This window comes from Opisthocomus hoazin, chromosome 6 (assembly GCF_030867145.1).
Source record: "Opisthocomus hoazin isolate bOpiHoa1 chromosome 6, bOpiHoa1.hap1, whole genome shotgun sequence".
In the NCBI taxonomy this organism is placed as follows: domain Eukaryota; kingdom Metazoa; phylum Chordata; class Aves; order Opisthocomiformes; family Opisthocomidae; genus Opisthocomus; species Opisthocomus hoazin.
The window spans coordinates 17,858,197-17,866,109 of NC_134419.1; the positions used below are offsets into that span (position 1 = coordinate 17,858,197).

The 7,913-nt window shown below is 43.2% G+C and overlaps 1 long non-coding RNA gene across 1 annotated transcript in view; it reads right to left on the minus strand.

Annotated features, from left to right (window-relative positions):
* LOC142361801 (uncharacterized) overlaps nucleotides 1–3,292 on the minus strand; it is a 14,485-nt gene extending 11,193 nt beyond the window's left edge. The window contains exons 1-2 of the long non-coding RNA XR_012764413.1: nucleotides 2,640–3,292; nucleotides 628–735 (exon numbers count right to left, since the gene is read on the minus strand). This is a non-coding gene — a long non-coding RNA (uncharacterized LOC142361801). The remainder of the gene's footprint in view (nucleotides 1–627; nucleotides 736–2,639) is intronic.
* Between the last annotated feature and the right edge of the window lie 4,621 nt (nucleotides 3,293–7,913).

Consider the following 7,913-nt stretch of genomic DNA (forward strand, 5'->3'; position numbering starts at 1 on the left):
CCTGGGTCGGATACCACCATCTCCAGCAGATATTCAGTCCTTAAAAGGGGCTGGCTTTTATTTTATTCTATCTTTTCTTCTGCCATCTATTATTCTAAAGAGATGTAATGCATCAGCCCAGATATGTTTCATGTTGTGAGGAGAGGGAAGGAAATAGCCTGAAAATCATCTCCAGTTCAACACTGAGCTGATATTTGCAGAGATGAGAACTTACTCCCCAGCACTTTCACCTTGTGATTTGGATTCCATGGGGTAGCAATCAGCTTCAGAAATCTCATTGTGACACTGTGTTCAAAATAAAATAAAATAAGGAGCATCAGTGAGAACACACCACCCCCCAAGTGGCTCCTCTCCAGCTTCATAACCCTAATTTATTTTTGACATTGCACCATAAGACTGAAATGATTAATCTATAACAGATTATCTCACAAATCTGCTACAGAAGAACAGAGGATGTGATTTGTTCAGGATTTGGCATACTGGCAATGGCATGTCACAGCAAAGGGTTTAATGAATACTGCACAACAGAAAAACAAAATGGGGAGAAGCTTGGGCTACTGGAGAGGGACTTTCACACGATGTGAGGAAAGCCATCTTCCAACAGCAACCACTGATCACTTGACTTACCACTAATATTTGAGCACACAATTTCCATCAGCTTTCCAGAAAGACTTCTCCAGGCTTAGATGTTCAACACAACCTGCCTTGAGCTTGCATTTCAGAAGTGCTAAGTACCTATAAAATAGAAATAGAGGCATTTACCCCACCTTTGCGGTTGCCCTGTGGGGTCACAAGATGTGTGTTACAGAAGTGTAAAGTGTGGTCATTTGTGAAAACTGTTGAATGCCTGGGGGAAACACAAACAACTGGATGGCTACACCATGTACTTGTGCTGCTGAGTGCTCACCTTCACTTCAGAGTGTAAAGGATGTTTGTGCAGAACCTGCTGCATAATTTACTGTACTGTGAAACATTTACCATGGATAAATTTCAGCCTATGGGACCCAGTTAAAAAGGGCAAGCATATTTTCTTCTGGGACATGAGTACCTCTTGTACCAAACTTAGAAGCCAAAAGCTACCAAAGCAAAATCAGTCTAATGTCTAAGTTGACAGGCAGCATTTTCTGGTGACACTGAAAACATGTTTGCCGGTTAAAAAAAGTTATTGCCCTTGTCTCTCATTTTAAAAAATGCTTAGGAACACTAGAAACTTGAGAAAAAAACTCTCTCTCAGTTGTCTGACCTTGGCCAAATGCTGAAGAGCAATCATCCACCTGAGAGCGGGACACTGCAAACAGAAGGAAGAGTAAAGCATGGTTGTACTTTTATTGCCATTCAGTGACACCTTCCTGCTGCTAAATCTCCAATTCTCTTTTTGCAGTATCTCACTATTTACTAAGTAGCCTCAGATAAATATGGTGCTCTAACCTCTATTTCCACTATCTTCAGGGAGATTTACCTGCCAGTCCAGGCTGTCCTTTCTGGCATCAGAAGTTGAACAAAGTTCTCCTTCTAGTAACGGAGTTTATTAGTCTGCAATGCCCTTTCCCTTGACATGTTGGGACTTCTCCTTTGCTAGTGCTTCTGTCAGCCCTTGACCTTCTGTGTGGGGCCAGCAAAGGTCTCAGTCTCCAGACACTTAGGCCAGAACCAAGACTAATAATTCATTTTGTGTGCACCATCAAGCAGCAGTTGTCTTTAAATTGTTGACCCAAGGCAAAGATGCAGGTCAATAGTGTCTCTCATGGAAGTACAGGAGGAGACTGTAAGACTGTCCATGGATGGGCAGCAGGCTAGGAGGTGTCTGAAACAGCTCTGGGGCCAGGGAACTGCCCTGTGAGCCAGCACTTTTGATGGACAGCTGTGACAGACAACATTAAGACACCTGGGTGCTGTTATCTCCACAGCCCATCAAAAGGAGATGCTAATAGTTTCATATTAGCTTTGTTTTTGTCCCAAAGGTGTGGGCTTTCTTTGGTATTGTGTCTGCATGTGTGTGTGATGCGTGGGTGAAGGCAACTTTTCCTCTTTTTTAACAGACTGAAGCTTGACTGGGTAGTGCTGACATGCTCCAGCTTCTGTAGCAATGTACAATGTAGCAATGCACAACACAGGAAAGTAAACAAACCCAGGAAAATAGGGATGCTGCTGCCACAAATCTTGGGGAGCTTGAATTTAAATCCCTCCCCCTCCCACTGTTCAGCCCATGCTTCTCCCTAGAGGTACCAGAGGGTCTGCCCCTCACGCTCACCCAGGTCCGTGTTCCACTTCTCTCTGCTGGGCCACCCCAGCCAGGAAGCAAGTTATATATTGAGAGTTATGTGGGACTTCTGACTTGGTTCACAGCAAAAGCAGCATTAACAGCTAAAATTTAGAGGGGAAAAGATTTGTCTGTCAAACAGTATTTGAAGCTTTTGGGGGATTGATGTAAGTGGTTCAGCTTGACGCAAATGTCTTTCCAGGTCATTTTATAAGCATTGCCAGATATATTGTCTCCACCTCCAGGCACTCCTCACCACAAGCTGAGGTCTCACCTGCAGACCAGGGATGGTGCGGTGCCCAGTGGCAGTGACTGTCATGGAGTTTAAATTTACTATTTAAGGTTTCACATCTCCAGTGGGAAGTATTGGGGGTCTTACCATCACAGAGGGCTGAAAGCATCTGCCTCAAAACAGGAGTCAGGGCAGGTCTAGGTCAGAAAGTGGAGGGCAGCGGGGTTTCACTCCTGGTGATGCAAAGCTCTGAAATCACTCCCTGGCTCGTGCCTCCCTTCCCATCTGTGGCACCACGGAAGAGATGGTGTGCTTACGAGAATCTGAACTTCTCTCATGCTTTGGGCTCCTACAAATGCCGGGAAAACCCAGACCCACGGAAGTGGACAGGAAAAGCCAGCATGCAGACCCTGGTCCCACTTGGCCTGAGACCCCACGTCCTGCTCTACCACTGCCGCTTCAGGTTCAGGAGTGAAGGCGAGCGGCAACACCGGTTGTCCTCTGCAACTGACTGCCCTGGGCCTGTGAGCCCACGGACTTCAGGGGTCTTGGCACTAAAGTGCAAAATGTAAAGAAGAATGGTCTATTTTCCAAACAGGGAGTCTGAGATCGTCTGGGTCTTTCCAGAGTCCATGTTTTGTCGTTTTGTTTTGGTGAAAGCCAGTAATCGTAAGAATAAAGTAGTTGGATGAACCATAATTTACTACGATGAACTCCTCTTGGCTGTGTATTTCTGAAGGTAACAACCATAGATGCTGAGATGGCTGCACTTTGGACAAAACAAATGTTGTAACAGCAACAACAGGATGTAACTGTAACAATCCCATCAAAGTTCATAAACAAACACTTATCCATTTCATCACTAATTATTAATCCAATTCTGATCTTCAGTTACTCAAAGTGAGCTGTTTAAAAAAAAGTGAGATTTGTTAGTCTTAAGCAATGTTAAAAACATGTGTCCAAAAGTAATGCATTGATTTACTGTGGAACAATCTATCTGTTATTACAAGAAAATTAGGACAGGAAAAATAAACCTTATCCCAAGAAATCAGCCATATGAGAGAAAAATCCTTTGAAACTCCCCCCCCAACCCCTGAAATTCCAGCCTGAGTGGTGAAGGAGGCAGACAAGCGTTAATGAGTAGTGCAGCCTTTACTGTATTCCTGCCCCTATAAAGCAGCAGAATTACAATATGGATGGGCATGAAAGAAATTACAGATTTGCTACAGATATCTAATGCTTAGTGCCTAAAAATTTAGTTTAAGGGGCCTCTCAATATGCGTATGGAAATGAGTCAACAGCAGAAGCACTTCTGACCTGGTTGAAGATTTTTAGAATCATCTCAACTCTCCCAGAAATTAAAAGCTTTCCAAGCTAATAATTTTGTACTCTGGGATTTTAGTTATTTTTTAATCAAAACTGTATATATTTCAAATTTGTCAAATGATTGGACAAAGCAGTGTTAAAAATTCAGCTGCACTAATTACTAGCTGAGCAGCATAAAAACCTCTGAATAAATGTCAGTCTAGGAGATAAGCTCTTATCTTAATCTAATGACTCCACAGACTTAATTTGTCAGGCCAGCCTAGTTGATGAAAAACAGGTTTCTATTCTCCAGTGCTAGCAGCCACATCTTTCCAAATCTTTGAAGCTGGATAGTAATACCATCAGTGTCATCGTGCAAAAATCTTGTGACCAAGCCAATTTCATTCCTATTGTCCTGTTACACTAATTAAAGTTGTTTTACCCCCATTGGTCTGCAATAGGTGAAAATGAAGCCAATTTATTTTTAGATTTGTTACATTCTGAGATACTAATTCTTGCTTTTTTCCCCCCACTCTCAACAATGTGTTAATATTTGCAGTGCTCTTTCAGTATCAGAAAACCAGACTTTCTAGCAGGGCTCCACAGATAGCACAGTGCTATCCCAGGACAATTCCTGCAGTGCAGACAAAGTACGCAAGTGTATGTGTTTATTTGTGTAGAGAAGAATAATTTTGAGCTCAGGCAATGAATTTGATCTTAAGAGATGATTTGAGGTTTTGGAAGCTCTTTCCTAAAGGAGCATTTGACATATTTAGAGCTAAATGTACCAAATGTTCATATTGTTTGGACAAAGTGGATTAACAAATAAAAAAAAGAAATTGGCTGCAGTCAGTGTTTCCAGTCCCCTAGTCTTCATCTAACCCTTCTGATGGGAAACTGGCAGGCCTTTTTATGCTTAGTGCCCCATTTCAAAGGATACCACTTAAGCATGGTGTTCTTTATCCCAATCCCAATATTTAAACAAGGATATGCTTGGGTTTGAGGAGTTATTTGGGAGCTGAACTTTATTCTGATGATACCCAGGAAGATTACATGGTAAAAAAGCTTGAGGAAAATAATAGAGTTAAGGTGTGATCTACTGAGGCAAATCAGAGAGGCCAGGGGTCAGTCCTGCCTGCTGCTCTGGACCCTGTTGACATTAACAGTATTAACTTTATCAACATTAAATATATCGAGCCGGATACTTGCTCCATTGTATGGGGTTTTATGGCAGTGCAACTCCACTGACTTCAACAACGTTTCACTGACATACAACCAGTAAAACAGAGTGGAGAATCAGTCACCTTTCCTAGTATTACTTCAAAATCCCTGATGCCCAGAGCTGATGGCTCCGAAGCCCAGTGTCCTCCCCGGGCTGCCAAGAGTGCAGGGTCAGAGGCAGCACCATGTGCAGCACAGGTCATTCTGGGATTTGTTCTTTAGAAGCATTTCACTGTCTGGCTGTGAGCACCCTCCTGGATGATATAGAGTTAATTGGTGAGATCACAAATGTCCATCCTCTTGGGTGAGAACACTGCCTCCTCTCAAATGTAGCCTGAGTAAGACTGCAAGGGGACCACACAGGTCATGTGCTGGCACATCTACAAAAGTATTCAGGAGCTGGCCCACTTACATTTTCTGTTTCAAACGCTCATTTATGAGCACAGACACCCAGTTTAGCATCTGGGTCTTCCTGGGTGTAATGTGAGTTGGGTGCCAACGCTGTAGCAGTCAAAGCCTTTGAGCTCATGCATGCAGGCCATGTTGCCTAGCAGGGTGTTTTCACCTGCAGCAGTTCAGATCCTTGACAGTGGACACACGGAAGATGGGAAGAAGGGTGGGAAGCTTCGCATCTGCAAAACCTTTAAATGGGAAAATGTAATTTTGCCAGCTTGATTGGGTTGATATAATGGCATCTTCTAACATTCTGGCTAGCACATCAGACCTTATGGCCTTTTGCTGTCAGCTGGGGTCCGTAATACATTTTTCTTCCTTTTTTACCCAGAGTCATGCAAAGGAGCAGAGTTTGCAGAACAGTGCCATGTAAATTGCTCATGGTTCCAAATGTGATGTGGAAGGACAGGGCTGCTGGATAAATTAGAGGCAGATTTCCACAGATATTTGAGCACCTCTGGATGCAGGTCAGTGCCTACTTCAGATTTTTAAAGCTTCCAGGCTCCTTGTTGCCGTTGGGAGTCAGGAACACATGGGCTTTTGAAAATCCCAGAGCCTGAAACATATTTAAGCACTGTTGCCTATTGCTTCCTCAAATTGAGACAACTAAACTCTTTGAAAGCACTGGGCTGGAGTCAGTACATATCTGACCTTCTAAACACTAATAAAAATTTGGTGCATGGTCTGCAAGCTGGAGGCCTCATTTGACCAAAACTTAAATTGTATCCATTGATTTCATTATGGAAGTGATGGTCCACTCCTGAACATGCCAAATTCATTTATGTTAGGGCTATGGCCTGGAATGGCATTTTTTTCATAAGAATTAATGGATCCTCATTTCTCCTGCTCTGATGCAGAGTTTAAATCTGCAGGCCATTCCCAACACAGCTGAAACAAAATGAACACATTGAAGTGAAATTTTCAAAGTGACATTTGAATCCCCTCTCTCTGATGAAATCCCACCTATCGATCCAGTCAAATGACTGTAGTCTCCATGGGTCCATCCTGCAAAGCCTCCTTGACTGGCTTATTACTGCAATTCTTCAGGTGCACTGTAACCGTCTTTCAATAGAGGACAGGTGCCAGCTAATCAAGTGAAGAAATGAAAACTTCCAGACATGAAACTCTAGTCCTGGTGAAAGCTAAGGAAAAATTGCCATGGAAATCTGTGGCTACATGTATCTTAGGACATTATCTCAAGTCTGAATTTCCATCTGAATACTAACTTCCTGATTTATGCAGTGGGTTTGACTTGGAATAAACTAATTTATTGCCCTTTCACCAGTAGCCTGAGCATTGAAGGGGCTGGCTCATATGGGAGCCATTCCCCTAGGGGTGGTGCAGTGGGATCCAGCTGGCTTGGGTCAGACTGTCCATGCTCTGGGAGACTTTGTGGTTTCGTGGCTCCCTTTGTTCCTTCCATAGCCTCCACCACTTTCTCCTATCATCCCACTACAAAAAATGTACCTGCAAAGGAGCCCTGCTATTTCTGGACTGCTGCTCACAAGAACAAATTGGGGTGCTGAGGAGAACTGAATCCTTGTGAAGGAATAAAACTGGGTCCTTTGTAGAAAAATGTTGTGACTCTTGATTGGAGGGCTGTGGATGTGGATCAGTTTTCCTAGCAAAGGGAAATAACTATAATCTAAATACAAAAAGGAGTCTGTTATGGTGAGATACAAAAGTATGGGGTTAGCTGTCAGGCTTTGAGATTGGTCTTGATGAAGTATAGTGCTGACAAGCAAATAATGAGCTAAGGCCCAGGGTGAGGCTACAACAAGCTGGGGACACTTGGCTAACTGAAGTCCAAATGCTGGCACCACTGCTGGAGGCAGGACAAGCATAGTCAAAAGGAGCAGGATTTCCTTCTTGATTTGCAAATAGAGTATCACAGTTCATACACCTTGTGTGTGGGTGCATGGCAGTGTGTGCTAATGCACGTGCCTTGTCTTGGCTTTAAATGGTCTCAGACTATAAAAGCTAATAGCTTTGATCCAGTGTTCCTAAAAGGAAGTGTTTGTCAATTTTGCTGTAAGTGTTTGAGCTCAACAGTCTTAATTCAATGTGTCAGATAAGAGAAAATCGCGTTGGCTTATATTTATGATTTATCGCTTCTATCTTAGCACTAGAGATGTTTGTAGAGCAAACTAACTCTTCGGTTTGTGTATTGCTTTACTTTGTTTTTTTAATCCATCTAAGCCTTGCCAGGCAAATCTGTAACACTTCTACACCAGTGTCAGATCTGCTGGGGAACAGTGGGGCAGACACATCTGCAATGCACTGAGGTGGTATTTTTGATAAGTCACAGCTTATGCGACTTAAGAGGAGGGCAGAGATTTGAAGACAGGCAAGAAGTGAAGACAAGTTCATGATGGATAGCTGAGGCCCATGCTACTGCAAGGTCAAGGAGAGCCACGCTGCCACACCCAGTGGAGCACTGAT